General features: G+C 32.2%; 1 protein-coding gene across 1 annotated transcript in view; it reads left to right on the forward strand.

The window, feature by feature from the left end:
* The first annotated feature begins 1654 nt into the window (after nucleotides 1-1654).
* LOC145283705 (uncharacterized) overlaps nucleotides 1655-18655 on the forward strand; it is a 390390-nt gene continuing 373389 nt past the window's right edge. Inside the window, exon 1 of the mRNA XM_080132730.1 lies at nucleotides 1655-2277. The gene's annotated coding sequence lies outside the window, so the exon portion shown is untranslated. The remainder of the gene's footprint in view (nucleotides 2278-18655) is intronic.

The following is an 18655-nucleotide window of genomic DNA, read 5'->3' on the forward strand; positions in this document are numbered from 1 at the left end:
TATATATATTAGTACATTTCAGTATCATGGCTGATGGAACAAGAACACGCTACCCCCGTGAAGCAAATAAAGGGTTCCGCTCGAAATTCCGTCCAAATTCCCAAATTCGACAGAAACATTCCAGAGTTCGACAAGATACACCTGAAGAAGGTCGAAGGTTATATCGACCGAAACGGTGTGAAAATCACACTCAAGATGAGAACTCCGATGAATAGTAATACAAACATTTCTCTATTTCTGCCTATCTTTCTTTCTACTCTCTTTTTCTTGTTCTTTCCCCCTCCAACTCTCTTTCTTTATAAATGTCTTTTTTACTCCATTCTTTCCTGCTTTCTTTTCTTTCTCTCTTTTCGTCTTTGTCTCTTACCCCATAAATTATTCCTTCACTTAGGAAATGTCCCCACGTTATTCTATTAGCATGATTTTTCCAATCATTTAAAGTATTCGTTTTTTCCCCTTCTATCTGTCTTGCTTATGTACTTTTCTAATTGTTTTTATTTTGTTGATTTTTTTAAATACTTTCTCTTCATATAACTTATTGTTATCGAACTACACACACGCTACAACTTCCATTACTTCTTTCTTCCAAAATCTTTGTTGTTTCTTCTTTTCTATCTACCTTTCCCCAAATCAAACCACAACCCCTAACCTCAGCCCTAACCCTAACACCTTAACAGCAGTTGTTGTGATATCGTAATAAAAGCAGTAGATGTAGTTGCTCTTGATACGGCTGTGAGCACTGCTCATCGTGATCAGTGTAATACTAGAAATAGTAGTAGTAATAAAAGTGGTCCGTATTTTTGATGCCGCGGTGATAGTTAGTGTAATCGTAGTGGTAGTAGTTTTTGAGGTTGCTAGTAGCAGTGGTGGGGATAGTATTTGTGATCAGTTCTTTTCAAGAGAGAAGGGCTTAGGACGCCAAGCGACACATGTCTAGGGCCTTTGATAGCTCTGAGTCCAAAGGGATTTTTAATAGTTGATTAGTAATCGTCAAAAAGAAACGCGGGCATTTTAGACGGTTCCTGCTTTTTTTTTTTTTTTTTTCGCTACCTCTATTTATTAATTTTCATTATTATTTTTGTTCTTTTTAGATTATGAAAAAAAAAAAAAAAAGAATATTTTTCATACTTAAAAACGAAAAGTTACTTTTTGTATAATTTCATTACATACATAATAAAATTACAAAGACAACACGTACTCGACTTATTTTTTAACATATACTTTTATATTTTGACACACAGAATTCCGTATTTAGTTGAGCACAAATTTCTCAAATAATTAAATATATTTTACCCGTAATAAAGACAACTTAGCGGTCAGGAGTTTTGAATATATTCAATATTTTATGAATTCCTTGAGTAAAAATTATTTTGGCAGAAACCAACTTATATTATAAATGATACAAATAAATTAAACTTTTGTAAAAAAAATATATATATATATATATATATATTGAAAGGCTTTTGCTACTTCATTGACGTTTTTTACTATTAAACCATCTGTTAAGAGAAAATAAAATTTGTTTCAACCAATTGAAACTAATGTAACGAAACGATCTCGAACTTTAAATCAATAGGCACGCACCACCCAGTTACAGCCACCACCTTCTTTACCACATTGACAAAGTGTCCTAAAGTTGATAACCCTCACCTTCACACGCACTCACGCGAGGATCTACCGGCGGGGAGGAAACTTTCACGTCGCGCACAGAGGCGCGCATATAATAATGTGAAAGTGACACAATCTGATTCTTCGACAAACAAACGAACACAGGTCGATAGTCGGAGGGAGAACAAGATGCCAGCTAGTGGGTCCGCGAGCGCTTGCCCACGTCCAAAGGGTCCAACACTTGTTTTCCGTTTAGCGGAGCCACCTGCAAAGAGACTACCTTGCACATCGTGAGACGAGTTCAGTCTTCAGCGGAGGTGGACGTAATCGGACGCGCGAAACATTCAGAAGATAAAAGAAGAAAAAATAGACGGGCAAACACAAACAAGATAACGATAACAACGAAATACATGGGATCGAAACAGCTAGAAATACGAAAGAACAGCGATGCCACTTTTATAAGCCGGCGTCACATCAACCTTGCTCTGCTCGAGGAGAAGAGAGAAAACAAAGTAAACGCAGAGCTTTGAAATATCTCGGAATTTTTACCGTTCCTGTTGACATTTTCAAATGATAAGTGTTATAGTCCTTTATATTGAATCGGGTTGATTCTCGGAGAACAGTTTCCATTGGGGGACCAGGAAGTGAAAAAGGATTCTTACATACAAGGTAAGTGGATTAGCATTTTTTTTTCTTTATTCATCTATAATATAGATCTCGCCTGTTTGTTTAAATGTATGTATGTATGTATGTTTGTTTGTTTAGAATCTACTATTTAAATTCAATTTCATCCCGAATTTAAGAGATCAATTATTTGTATTTGTTTTGCAATTGCTTATATCTAAAGTTTTTAGTTAAACACATTTTATTTTATTTTATCACACACACAGATATATATATATATATATATATATATATATATATATATATATATATATATAATTGTGTGTATGTGTATGTGTGTGTATGTGTGTGTGTTCATGAGATGTCAGATAATGTTGCAAAATAGCAGAAAACCTTGGAGCTAAAAACATTGTTATTATATATGTATATAAAACGATAATGATAAAAACATCTACACACACACACACACACACATACACACACACACACACACACACACACACACACACACACACACACACACACATATATATATATATATATATATATATATATATATATATATATACTTAGAGTTGGGACGATTCATCGATATCGAAATCGGGGAAGCGGAAAATCGTATTTTTTTAATGGGAAAAAGTGTATGCCTATTTTCAGATAGGTATTGTCATTTATTATTCGATTTTGTTTTAAATAAATCTTCCACTACTAGTAGTAAGATTAAATAATAAATATTTATTGATCAGAAAACTACCAATCAAACTAACATCAGTGTGAATTTTATATCTGCACATTAACATGTGTTTTCACAGTGATCGTAGAAAATATAAACATCTCTTTACTTAAATTAAGAATCCTAATCGATAATTGTTGTGTTGGAATCGGGAATTTCTTATGGAATTTGATAATTGTATCGGAATTGGCGAAAAGATTGGAATCGTCCCATCAGTAGTGTACCTAAGTTTTTTCTTGTTTTATTTGTACTCCTTGTCGAATAATTATAATGTTGTATACCTTCCTTACAGGCTTATAATATTAAAAAAAAATTTTTCAAGTTTTTATTTTATATATATATATATATATATATATATATATATATATATATATATATATATATATATATTGTGACGATAAATCAGAATCGGAATCGAGAATCGGAAAAATCGGAAGATTTGGGGGCATTAGAATCGGTATCGGAATCGGAAAAATTTATGCATATTTCCCGATGCCAAAACGATTCTTTTAATTGTCTTGTTTTATTCGATTTTGTTTAAAGTAAAATCTTCCATTACTCGTAATAATGATTAAATAATAAATATTTATTGATTTTAAAATACCAGTAAAGCAAAAACCGATAGATCACTCTCCACAAGTGTATTTTAATGTTTAGGAAAATATATGTACGTTTAACATGTGTTTTTACGAAAACCGGGAAAATAACAATCTTATAATTAAATAATTACAGATTTATAAAGAATCGGAATCGAAATCGGTAATTGTATGGGAATCGGGAATTTAGCACGGAATCTGTAATTGTATCGGAATCGGGAAAAAGATTAGAATCGTCCCATCACTAATATATATATATATATATATATATATATATATATATATATATATATATATACCTTAGTAACACAACTTTTGCTCCACTTCCAATTTTGAAAACTTGTAGTAGACAATTAATTTTAAGCATACCATTAATACTCATGAACTTCTTCACATACTAGAAGCATTGCTAATGGTTAACTTATTAAAGAAACCGCATTTTACTACACAATTACAATAACAATGATAATATTATACTAGTCTTAAATGACTTTAAAAGTAGCATAGAACTTCCTCATATAGTTAATAAAATGATTTATTTGAAAAGAGGAAAAAATAAACACTTTTATAAATATCCTTAAATTTTTACTGATGATCATCCCTGACGGATCTGAAAGTATCTAAATCATAAATGTCTATGAAAGTTACTTCAGCCAGTTATTGCCAGAAACAAGAAAATGAAAAAGAAAACCAGAAACAATCAAAACCACATATTGTAGAAATTGTCTGCAATATTTAACGAAGCATGCTTAAAGGAAAGAATGCTGCATATATATATATATAATGATAAGTAGTAGAATGGAGTCTACCAAACACTATATAAAATCCGTAGTTTGTAAATAAGCATATTACCTGGATGAGAAAGGGATAGAAAGCCGCAGGTAAGAAATACTTTTTTTTTAAAATGGCATGAATTGGTTAGTCTAAATTTATCTGGGGGAAATAAGTAGATCTATTATCAAATAGATTTTTGTTCATTTGTTTTGAAGGAGGTGGTGTTTTATTAACACAGTTGGGGAGCCATCATTTTATATACAGTTTTGTTATTAAATCCCCGAAACAGTGTTTCACGGCAAACAACTTATGATCCCTTTAAGAATATTGATACTATTGTATTGTTTGTTCATGTAAGTAAAACTATTCAGTGATACTATTATTATTCATTGACTTACTGGCAAAATAATGTTGCAACGATGGAGATTTTTTTATGGTTTTAAAGATTTTAAATAAACTTCCAAAACACACACCCACACACTCTCTCTCTCTCTCTCTCTCTCTCTCTCTCTCTATATATATATATATATATATATATATATATATAGAGAGAGAGAGAGAGAGAGAGAGAGAGATACGTTCTGTTAAGTTACATTATTGTTTCAGCTACTCGGCCGTTTATTTGGCCGTAAAAAACGGCTGAGTAGCTGAAACAATAATGTAACTTGAAAGAAAGATACGGCAATAAAAATAAAACGCATATTTGCTCTACAACAGTATTGAGCACTTTCTTCAGTTTTTACTGATTACCATTTCCACTATATATATATATATATATATATATATATATATATATATATATATATATATATATATAAGTCTTTAGGTCAGAACTTTACTGGTTCAAGACCTTACATATATCAAGTGTTAGAGACTAGTCCCGTATATTTTAACTGATAGCTAATTCCAGAAACTGCTGCAAAGTTCGAAACTAAATGCATTTATTATTATTTAAACTCTATCAGAGAGGATTCCCCTTTTGGAATTATTCTTTTCTTGTTATTCTTTTCGGCTTGTTTGTCTCTTTCCTTCTTTCTCTCTATTACTCTCTCTATATTTATATAAAGTTAGATATGTGCATATGTGTATATATTTCTATGTAAACTATTGATCATTTACAAATTGTTGATCATTATTAGTTTTGGGACACAGCTGTTTGATATGATGATAGGTATTTGGATATACTTAGTTTGATTTGGTTTTATGCATTAGAGTAAAGAGTCAGGCAAAATGTTTTAGGGGACGCAAATTATAGAAAATCACCAAATGCAGATATTTCAAATTTTCATTCAATGTGATTTAGGTATTATACACCTATTAATCATGATGACCGTTATTTCGTGAATATTTCATAACCTTTCGTCGTAATTTGTTTTTAAACATCAAAAGTATATAATGCGTTTGATCAAATTTGAAACAAAGGTTAGTAGAGTAGAGTAATTTGATTTGAATCTTTATAAGCCGATATAAAAATGTGTGTAAAGCTGTTCTATCATGAGACTTAATTTTACCCATCATAACAAAATATGATAGTTATAAAACCCCCTTGATAAATTAAAATTAAGCCCTATTAAGGGAATTAAGAAAAAGCGGTCAACTTTAGTGAAAACGCATGATTCCGACTTCCTGTTATTGAATACTCTGTCTGACTGTCTTCTGTGAACGTCTGACAATATGATAATCATAGATACTTAAGTTCCTTCTATTCATGTGTTATTTGTTTGGAGGGAAAACTCTAGTTTTGTAAATCAAGGCGCTTTTGATGACTGAATTGGAATCTCCCAATTATCAGTAATTATCACTTCCTACACTGATTATTGCATGATAATGAAACACTAGTGTCTATAGATATAAAAATTGTTTGGATTTATTAAAAAATATTATGTATGTATATATATATATATATATATATATACATATATATATATATATATATAATATAAAGCTGAATGTGTGTGTCTGGTCACGAATAGGCTCCTATATGGTTGACTATTTTAAAAAACTGATTACATATAATGATAGAAGATGTATCGAGACACAGGAATTGGTATGTTTAATCCTTCAGAACGGTGGTTCATTAAAACTATGAGGTCTGCGTTCGCGCCTGATCCACAAAGTATTGAAATAAAATAATTAAAAATTAAAAAAAAAAGTTTACAAGTGTTTTTGATATAGATAGATAATACTTTGATAAGTATGTTTTAACTTAAATAGGGATGATATGATAAAATTGTGGGGTCTGCGTTCGCGCCTGGCCTCCATAGAATAGCCAAAAACTTTAATAAAGACTTTTCATATCTATCTGCGTAAGTATACTTTGATAATTATGTTTCTGTTTGAACACATATGGTATAATAAAATTATGGGGTGTTCGTTCGCACCTGACCTCCATAGAATGGAAATATGTAACAAAGTTTAACAAGGTTTTTTAATATAGATCCACAGAATATTGTGATAAGTGTTTCAGTGTGAACAGGTATGGTATAATAAATTATGGGGTTTATCTATTTTATTTTTACTTTCATCATATTTTGCTTTGTTTTTGATACCCCCAAATTAAACGCAAATTTAAAACCCTTACTTTTCATAAACTATCATACTTTCATAAATCAGAGTCTATTTTCTGTAGGCTGTTTTTTAACCCAGTCAACGACGGGTACTTTTGCTAGTATATATATATATATATATATATATATATATATATATATATATATATATATATATATATATTAGCAGGGAGACCCGAGGTTTCCTGGGATTGAATGATCATCAACAAATGTTTTACACTCCAATATTTCATTGTTATCGGAATAGGTGAAATTGCCTATTTTCATTCAAATCAACTGATTGCCTGCTCTAGTTTGGGGCCCATCGCTGTGCACCGACAGGAAATTTCACATACCTCCCCGCGGTGACTTAGTCTACAATATATTGTAGTCTACATTGCACTGTAGAAAACCTTCTGTTGATTTTATAAAAAATCTGTATTTACCTTACTGCTTGTGTGGTGATAATGGCTTGAATTAAAGTTTAAAATGCAAAAGTCAAATGTCATCGTGAGATTGTGCTCTAAAGAGAATCATTCATTTCAAACGCGCGCAGGTTATATCAAAGAACCTACTCTTGAATTAATATGTCGGGTCTTTCGGCTTGTGTAGTAATAAAACATCTCCAATACACTTGTAATGTATAGCTGTATAAGGTGTAAACTCTGGTCCAAATCGTTTGTTCTTTCTTTCATCGGATTATTTCGATTATCGATAATTGATACCTATTGAAGGAATTACGATGCAAAATCTATGTAAAAACACTGTCAGATACGAAAAGCACCTTCGTGTGAAATTTCATAAAAATCGGTCCAGCCGTTTTCGAGTCCATAGGATACGAACTCACAGATACGCAAATCCCCTTTTATATAATGACAGGTATATATATATATATATATATATATATATATATATATATATATATATATATATATATATATATACGAGCAAACATTTAATAAAACATGTTAAAAACACTTTGAAATGAGTTAAAAACATATTTAATCTGAAAAGGAAACACTAGATAAGTGGATAGTCCTTAATCCGCGGAGTTTCAAAGAAATACTTTCCTTCTCATCAGAGGGTAGGAATTAGCAAAATGCGGGATCGGATTTTGCATGCAAAAGTATTTGATAAAACAACAAGTAAGCCAAAGGTCTTACTTGAAAACAAAAAAAAAGTGAAGCAGAGGGAATATGGCGAAGAAAAAGGTGATTACACATGAATGGATAGTCTGGTGGAAGATAAATAATCCAGTGACGGTAAAATTATTTTATTTTATATATATATATATATATATATATATATATATATATATATATATATATATATATATATATATTATGAATATTGAATGGAAAATATTATTATGTGAAATTGAAGACTTTTTTCGGTACATATAATGTTTAAGTTTAATTAATACCTTGTTCAGATATGCAAAAGCAAACAAAGAAGATGTCTGTATATGTGAGATGATACTACAAATATTTTTTATGTCTGAAATGTAGTATAAATTGTTAGAAATCATGGTATAGTATGCATAAAATCTGTTTCAAGTTAACCAATTTTCAATATTTTTATCAATTTTACCAATGTACAAAGTGAAAAATCGATGGTATAACTTCAAGAATATGTCGAAATGGGTCTACTTGTTTCCAGGTTGCCTTTATAATACCACTCCATTAACAATCTTATTTCTGCAGTGTTCAATCCTCATTTGTGTTTTTTTGCTTATCGTATGCATTTAGATATATCAGGCTTCTAGTATTCTGTTACGCGAAATAAGACGGGCCAATATTCGCAGGATGTCAATCATAAGGTTACTTTAAATTAAATAAATAATTAAATAAATTAAATAAATAATTAAATAAATTAAATAAATAAAACGAAGTTATGTTTTGCTCTATCTTAGTAATGAGCACCCTTGTATGTGTATATTCGCGCACGCGCGTGTGTGTATAAATAGCGCATACATTATGGATATATTTAGCTATATAAGCTTACTTTAAATTAATTTCATACAAACATTAAAAAAAAATATATTTTAACATATGGATAATTTAAAAAACACACCCACATATATACATAGGTCGTTCAAAGTAAAGCATTCTAAAATGTTTATAAGTTTTCGTAAACGGGAGTTGTACCATTAAAACGAGCGACCTTTTGTACTTCGGAATTTATTTTTTGCATAGTCACCACAATATCTGTGTGTGCCTGTAAATTTCCTATGGACTCCTAAATAGTTGACCCATTTTTTTTTTTAATTTCATGCAGATATACTTTATGTGCCTGGCAGAGTTCTTAGAGATATTTGTATCAGAATGTCTGCGATAAGTATCGAAAATGGATTATCGAAAAATCTGATGAAAGAAGGGACAAGCGATTTTGACTAAAGTTAATGCCTTATATATATATATATATATATATATATATATATATATATATATATATATATATAAATGTATGTTTGTTCGTAAATGATAATCTAAAAAACTACTGAACCGATTGCCTGGACATCTTGCGATAGCGTTTTCATCTAATCCAAGCGTGTTTCTATATATTTAAGATGAAAAATATTACAATATTACAAAACTTTTTTTCGAAATCGTTTTTTCTCGGATCAAGTCGATGGTTTGAACCCAGTAAAAATACGTTTTTTCGTCATTTTTATTAGCGATTGCTTTACTGTTTCACTTTACATTCATATGATCTATTTTTATATATTTCCTATCAAATAATAATAATAATAATAATAATAATAATAATAATAATAATAATAATAATAATAACAAAAATGATAACAAAATTCCTGACTCAACAATACCAAAAAATAACGGCTGTGACTTTACTAGTCACATGCGTAAAACACTTTTTTTTTACCAATGGCGTATTCGTTGCTGTGTTTGGTTACTTTTTATCTAAAAAAAAAAAAAACTGTTCCAAGAATAAAATGGTAGGTCTTTGTTCCATTTTTATATTCGTTATATTTTTTATCTGGTGATTTTATTATATTTAAATGTTTTCTTCGGTAGTCTTGTTACACTTTGATAATCGGCGACGCTCGGCGAAAACCGGCGGTTGATGTGATGTTTCGAGCAAAGCCAGGCGGCCAGTTTGTTATGTCTGGTTCAAATTTTGAACAAGTACCGGTCTGATTTTAATGTGTGAAAATCCAGGTCCCGAAAAAAGGGGTACTCCGGATAGGAACATAAGCAAAAATTGCCTCAGTTTACAAGGATTTCTCCTCCACTGATCGAGGAAAAAACGCTGTTTCTCTCCGTCTCACTCTCTTTCTCTCTTTCCAACCATCTCAACCGCTCTCTCTTTCTCTCCATATTTCTCTTTCTATCACCCTCTCCATCTCTCTTTTAACCCCTTTCTCTCTCCCACTTCCTTTCTCTCTCTTTCGCTTTCTCTCTTTTCCTCTGAACAATTCGAATTTAAATTCTGCACAAGTACCGGTCGGTTTTAATGTGTGGAAAAAAGTTGCACTCTGGATAGGAACAAAAATGAAAATTGCCTCAGTCTACAAGGATTTCGCTGATCGAGGACAAAAAAAAACCGTGACGTGTAGTTCTGTTTCTCTCCCTCACTCTCTTTCTTTCTTTCTCTCTCTCTCTCTCCCTCTCTCTATCCATTTCTCCCTCCCTTTCTCCTTCTTTCTCTATCTTTCCCTCTCTATCACCCTTTCCATCTCTGTTTGAGCTCCTTTCTCTCCCTCACTCCATCTATATTTCTCCGCTCTTTCTCTCTCTTTCTCTTCCTCTGTCTCTCTCCGTCTCTGTCCTTTACTCTCTATGTCTCTATCTCTCAATCCCTCTCTCTTTATCTCTCTCTTTCTCTAATTTTCCTCTCTCTTTATCTTTTTCTATCTCTTTATCTTTATCTTCCTCTCTATCTACCCCTCTCTAATCTCTCACCCTATTTAAGCCACCTAAATTACGTACAGTGATGAGGACATTGTCAAAAAATGAATCAATCCTATTTTAGTCACTTAATTTATATACTGTGAATAAGGCATTGTTAAAACATGAAAAAAAAAATCATGTTTTAATCATACAGTGAGAATAGAAAGCTATTTGAAAATTACTGCTAATTAGAACAGCACAAGGAGAAACTTGTAAAGCTTTTCTTAATTACATCGGTTTTGCCAGCCATTCTATCACAAAGTAACACAACCTTAGCTTTTGCTTCATGCGGAATAGCTGAAACCTTAGTACCTGGTAGGAAGACTACTCATTCTGATTAGAAATTACTATCAAACATTCCATTCTTCAAAACTCCCATGTTCAATACCTCCAAAACATCCAGAATGGGAAAAATATTGCAGAAATGCAAAGTAATTGTATAGGATGTATGCACAATGGCACACAAAAATCACTTGGGGTTCTTGATCGATCCTTACAAGATTTTCATGACAATGTCTGCCCATTTGGGAATACATTGGCATCGCTTGCTTGAGATTTCAGACAAACGTTATATATAATTCCTCAATCAGCACCAGTAGATGAAATAAATGCTTGCCTCAAATACTCTACTTTTTACGCCATGTGAAGACATTAATCTTAACTTAAAATATACGTATCCAGTTGTAGAACGATCGATCCGCAGAGAAGTTTTCGCATCAATTGTGGTAATTTGTGAACGGAAAAGTGCCAGTTGATCTGAGTTAAAGGCCAATTCGTTGTCTCATAACTTTTGTAATTTAGTTACATCTAAAAGAAGAGCGGGTAAAAATGTTTTTGCAGATATTCATATTTATTATAAGAATTCCAGTTGGATTAGTGAACGAGCTATTCTTGCAGCTCAATACAAAAGCATCCATATACTTGACGATATCATTCAGCTTAAAATTTCAAGTAAGGTAGTGACATACAAATCCGTCAACACTGTTGTGGAAGCAAATGAAGTGGTTAATTATCCAACAGAAATTTGGAATTCACTAGATTTGCTCGAGATACCACTGCATGTACTCCAATTGAAAATTGGCGTACTAATTATCATGTTGCGAAATATAAACCAACCCAAGTTTTGCAATGGCACATGACTTGCAGTATAAAAAGTTAACGACCAACATCATAGAAGCAACAATCTTGAGAGAACCTTTCAAAGGTGAATATTTTAATTTGGGAGATTACAATTCTCAATTTGATTGTCGTTGGTAATCACTATCAACAAAGCCCAGGGACAATCTTTACAACTGTGTCGCTTACATCGACACACTGACTTTTTCTCACATGGACAGTTTATGTTGCTTAAATGTGATATTTTAATTCATTCACATTTCGTATGTATTATTATAATGTAGTAATTATTCTAGAAACTTTAAAAAGGCAACTAGAATCGAAACGAAAAAATTTAGCACTCCAGCTTTAATCTTTTTCGTTTATGCTACCGACAGATGAATAAAAAGAAACCTTAAAAGAAAATTGGCTTTAAGGTATAAATGTTCATTCACACAGCCTGCGTAGAATTAACAGGTCTAATCGACTCATCTCCAGCGAAATATAATTTTGTTTCAAATTTGTACATCTTAGCAGTTAAAATCAAATAAAATTTGACTCCCAATATATCAAATTTCAAGTCTGTAGACCAAAAATGGACATAGGAGTTCTGTAGAGACTGTTCCACAAACATACATACAGGGTCATATTCATATGCATGTGTGCGTAGTAGAATTTTCTACCCTCAATGCTACGCAATTAGGCACAATATAGAAAATATGCATAAATAGAACTGAGCGTAATCGGTAAATGAAAATAATCACCCAAATGAGAAACCATAAAAATGAATAATTAATAATTGAAAGTTCGTTTTTCAAACGTATATGCAAATTAGTTAGCCTTTTATTAATTATCTCATATATCAATGACTGAGTATATTTAGACGGTCATTTTAATAATTTTAAATAAAAAAGAATTTTAATATCAATGTCAGTGCGACAAAAACAAACCCCAGAATTTTATACGTGTATATAGAAGATATATAATACAACTGTTATTTATACAAAAAATAGCATGGCTACACTATTCCCATATAGATATAACGTGTAAATTCGCCGGCAGCTATTCGTCTCAGTAGACGATGGTGTAACTGGTGTTTATCTGTACCGTCAGTAACGGCTGTACGGTTCAACTCGGGAGTGGCAGTTCTTGATTAGTGGAACTACATAGCCCGGGCAGGGTGATATGGGAGGATTGCTATCGCCCTTGTAGCAGTATCTCACATTTCACGAAGTCAGAGAAATCAAAGGAAAGACAGAGTCGATACAGCTTGCCTCTAACTGAGCCGTAAAAGTTGCCGGTTATGAAGTCAGACTGCTTTAGGGATTCCATCTTCGGATTTTCTGTCGAGGTTTACTTCCTTCGCCTTTCTCTTGATGGGGTAATCCCGCAACCTAGGTAAGTTATCACCCAAAGTTGACGAGCCTCAACTGCTCGAAGTGACTGCGTTTGCCCCTTATTTCCAATTAGCATTAAACACTTTAGTAGCTAAGCCATACGAGAAAGCCAAGAGTAGGACTGGGTTGTCAAAGGCTATTTGAGACACACAAGAACGCACATTAATGCTGCTATCAAACCTTACATTGATGGAATAAGTCAGAAAGAGTGGCAACCTTGGCTGAAGTGAGTGCCCCTAATTATGGAGGTCTAAACAGAGCTGAAATAAAGAAACAGACCAAATATTAAGGTCTCATGTATGATATGAAAAGAAACTGGAATCTTAGGGAGATATCAATCATACCAGTTATTATAGGTGCTACAGGGCTTATGGGGAAGAACCCGAAGTCCTACCTAACTAATATTCCTGGTGAACCAAGTGAAAAAGAGATCCAGACCATTACACTTAAGGGAACAGCGAGGATACTAAAAAGAGCTCTCGGTTAGTTTCAATAAAAAGCAGGGCAATGTTGGCAGCTGGTTTGGCTGCCCCATACCAAGCATTACAATCTTCAAAGAAAGAAAGAAAAACGCTACGACTGAACCGTGTTAATGTGCTTCGTTTGTAAAAATAACACTTTTATTGTAAATAGGTACTTCTATTTATTATTGTCAAATTTACTGAGCCTGACGAAAAGTTCAATCGTCAAATTATCCGATGTGGACGTATGATTCGATCGGTATCTTTTATCAAAAGAAATTGAAAAGGATTATGATGAGTTAATTAATTTTTAAGTTGTGTATTTTTCGTTTCTTTTTTCTGTGTACATACAACTAAGTAGAGCATGCATTTACTTGAGGACGTTAAGAAAGGAACACGTTTAATTGCTTATACAGAATACGAACCGTGTAAAAATTATTTGTAAACCACTATGAGGAGGAATCTCTTTTAACCATTTTCTACTTTCACCTAACAATTTAATAAACACATTATACTGTAACAATTTAATATTACTTTAAAATATTATCTATATAAAAAAATAGTACATTTCGTATTCTGCATTAGTATCCACGCTCATAGATTGAACAGAGATTTCAGTTTTGGGACGCGTTTATACTTACATAGATAACACACAACCACTGACACATGCACATACATTATGGATATAGATAGAAACATACTAACTAGCCATTAAGTTGCATCTGACGAGTCTGATTCTTCCGGGAGGAAATAAATTATAATGCAATTGACTTAAATATTGGTCTGAGCTTTTTCTTCTCAACTTCGCACAGAGAGAGATTCACACACAAACACATAAGCACACGGATGCACACATAAACACACAGACACACCCACATACATACATACATACATACATACATACATGATGATTGCAACGTCTTGTAGACGAGTGCCACTCCCTCAGACACTTAAAGTCCATGACTCCAAAAATGATTTTTTTTCTAGTCCTACTGGTGAATTCACACGCTCAAGCAGGCATGATACTGAAGACAGTCATTGAGATCAATTATTACATGCTTCCAGCATTTCAAGCCTCCACGCGTAACAGAACCATTTTTACAGACAAATGCATGAGGGAGTATTTATACACAGATGATGTCTATGCTTTGTACGACAGCTAAGTCTCTCTCTCGGTTCAAAATGTTGAGATCCAGCACCAAGCAAGAGCAAGATAGCCAGACACAAGTTAAACTGCAGACCATCTTAATGCTGTTACTGGTCTCCCGTTTTATGTTTATTAAATCAGAGATTTGCTTCTCCTAGAAAGGTTGCCTTCATCATGGCTTACGGGAGACTTCTCCACTCCAACACACACATACATACATACATACACACAAACACACACGGTGCTAGTTGGCCGTTGACCCTGAAAAAGGGTCCATTCGCCCTTTGGTAGGTCTTGTTTTTAATCCTTCAGGGAGACTAGCTACCCTCCTAACCAAATAAGTCTGGTGGGGGAACCAGTTTAGTCGCCGGTGACCCAACAATGAGGCAGGTAGTACTGGATTACATGGTACCAGTAGCATATGACATGACATGACTATACATACATACATATATATATATATATATATATATATATATATATATATGTATGTATGTATGTATGTATCAAGTGACCATATTATCCTGGTATTCAACTTCCTTATATATATATATATATATATATATATATATATATATATATATATATATACTAGCAGAAGTATCCGTCGTTGATTGGGTTCAAAAACAGTTTAAAGAAAATGGACTGTGATTGATGAGATATGATAGGTTATGAAAAGGAGGGAGTTGTAAAGAGATAGGTTTTGATACTCAAAAATTTTACCCTAAGCAAAATATGATGAAAGTAAAGATAATTTTCGCGAAAATATATTTTTTTGTTTCCGTTCGTTGCCAAAAGTGACCAACAAAATGATGTTTCCTTACAAAGAGAAAATTTAATGTTATATATATAATAATATAAATATCCAAGAAATAAATGTTACCATAGTCAATAAAAGTTATTTTATGGCAGAGAAGTTCATTGGTTTGTATTTTTAAGTAGTTTGTAAAAAAAAAAAAATGTTTTTTTTTTAATTCACGAACCGGTTTAAAAAAAAATGTCAGCGACTTTGAAATGGAGAGCCCCGTTTTCAATTTGAAGGAAGGACACTTGAGAATTCTGTGTTAATAATTTAAGAGAGTTCCGTCAACGTAAAGAATATTTATAAACATATTTTAATGTTTTCAATTATTTTGTGCTTGAGGAATATTCGATTATGGCATGTGTAGTTTATATAAGAATTCATTTAAGTAGTTATCGACTCAAATTTCGTTTAATTTCGGTTCGCTAAAATTATTTCAAGTAAAGAGCATTAAAAACTATTTCAAAATAAAAAAAAACATGAACTGAACTTTTATTGACTATGGTAACATTTATTTCTTGCATGTTTATTTTTTCAGGTAGTCGTTTGTTGGCTTTTCTGGAAAATACTCTTACGAAATAATATCGACGAAATATCGAAAAACAAAGAAACAAAAATAGTTTTGAAAAATAATGAAGCTTTACTTACTTTAGTAAAATAATCCGAAACAGAAAAATGGGATATTAAAAAAGTAAACACGTAATTAATTTAGTTTTTTTAAAGCAAAGAATCGATATAAATATGAATAAGAAGAAAATGATGCCCTTTTCAAGCAGAACAGCTTCGTTTCAGTTTTACAGTATTGAACGGTGTAGTATTGCACCGCCGGATTCAGGATTGTACTATTGTAATGTAAAGACCACGCATAAAGGGATGTAATCGACTGAATTCCTTCTAGTACACCGACAAAAAAGCTTAAACATTATAAATAAAAATAAAAAGGAATTTTTTAAATTCTCATATTTTTATCTAGTTTTACATTCTAGCGCCTGCATACCAGCAGTAACTATCTTAGTTGTATAGGGCGCGTTGCTTGTCACATCGTAGAATGTAGAACTGGATAAAAATATAAGAATTTAAAAAAAATCGAGGTATAGCAAATTGATTGCGCCGTGGCCCATATGGCTAGGTCATCAGTATTGCACACTTCATGAGTGCGACGACCTGGGTTCGCGCCTATGTCGGAGCACGTCACTGATGAGATGCAGTACATCGAAGTTAAGTTATTAAGTTAGATATATGTCCAAGGAACCTATATCTAAAATTTCAAGTGTTTAGACCCAAAATGGCGGAGGAGTTTGGTATAGTTCTCAAAAGTCAAATCGTTGAACTCAACCAAATTTGTGGCCGAAAACGGATTACAAAGATTTTCCCAAATCTCAGTACCCTGTATATCAAATTTCGAGTCTGTAGAATGAAAATTGACAGAGTTATTGTATAGAGAAATGTACACAGAAACACAGACAGATAGACAGACAGACAGACACTTTCACTTTTATAGATATATTAGCATTTCAGCCCGGAGTTGCCCGAGTGTTTGGAGGTGTATGTTGAGCAAAAAAAAAAAAAGTTGTAGAAGGAAGGCAGGCTCGAACACGTACCGCGAAGGAAGAAAAGAACGGGGGAAAAACGTTAGATCTTTGCTGTTACGGACACCACCAAAACCGGAAGTGACGTAGGTTTAAATTAAGGCTAGAAAATCGAAAAGAGGGAATGACTTTCGACAATATCGGCGAAAAAGCGACTCCTTCCTGTAGAAAAGTGTCCAGTTGAAGGTGAAGAAATAAATGTTTTTAGCCAATTTTTCGATATTTGTTGTCTGAAAGGTTGAGCTTTAAAACGATACTAATCTTGTAAAAATCCGTCACCTATGTTGATACATATCAAAAATTTCAAGCGTTTAGACCAAAAAATGTCGGAAGAGTTTGGTAGAGTTCTTAAAGGTGAATTTTGACCCCCTTAACAGCCAAATTTCTGGCCGAAAACCGATTACAAAGAGTTTCCCAAATCTCAGTACCCTGGATATATCAAATTTCTAGTCTGTAGACTGAAAATTGACAAAGATATGGTGTAAGGAAATGTACACAGAGAAAAAGATAGACATTTTCACTTATATATATATATTACTCCCATACACCTTTCACATTAAAGCTAGAACCCAGAATTAGATAGGATCGAGCAATTGCATCGACAACGAACAACGCCAGACCCAAAGTGTGTGTGTGAACGGGTATATACATATATATATATATATATATATATGTATATATATATGTATATATACACATATATATATGTATATATATATATATATACATATATATATGTACGCACAACACACACGCGTACACACACATATAGAAAATAGTATGATGTCAACAGAACTGTTTGTGTGAGTTCGTTCCCTATAGACGTCAAAATGACTGGACCGATCTCATAAAATGTCACATAAATATACTTTATGAGCTTAGCAGTGTTCTTAGATAAGTTGCGTATTTAAAACTAAGCATAACTTGAATTTTAATTAAATTCTTAAATTAATTTTATCAGAAACTTTTTTGCAATTCAGAAATTTTTGTATGGAATTATAAACTCAATGTCACTTTTTTATTTGATATCAACAGATTGTAAAATCAGCCATGCACTAAGAAATTTAATTTACCCAAACTCAAAATTGTTTTAGTTAATTGGTTTTAAAATTATATTTTTGTTCCAGAAGGAATAAAAAATATAAGTTACGCGACCATTTTAATTAGTGAGATGCGAAGATGAACAAACTGGTCTTCCATAGAAAAAAATATTCACGTTCGATTTCTGAATATATGATAAAACAACTCTCTATAGCTGACTTATATATATATATATATATATATATATATATATATATATATATATATATATATATGCATATATATATGCATATATATATGCATATATATATATGCATATATATATATGCAT

Source organism: Euprymna scolopes, chromosome 8, assembly GCF_053919585.1.
Source record: "Euprymna scolopes isolate OS-2025 chromosome 8, ASM5391958v1, whole genome shotgun sequence".
In the NCBI taxonomy this organism is placed as follows: domain Eukaryota; kingdom Metazoa; phylum Mollusca; class Cephalopoda; order Sepiida; family Sepiolidae; genus Euprymna; species Euprymna scolopes.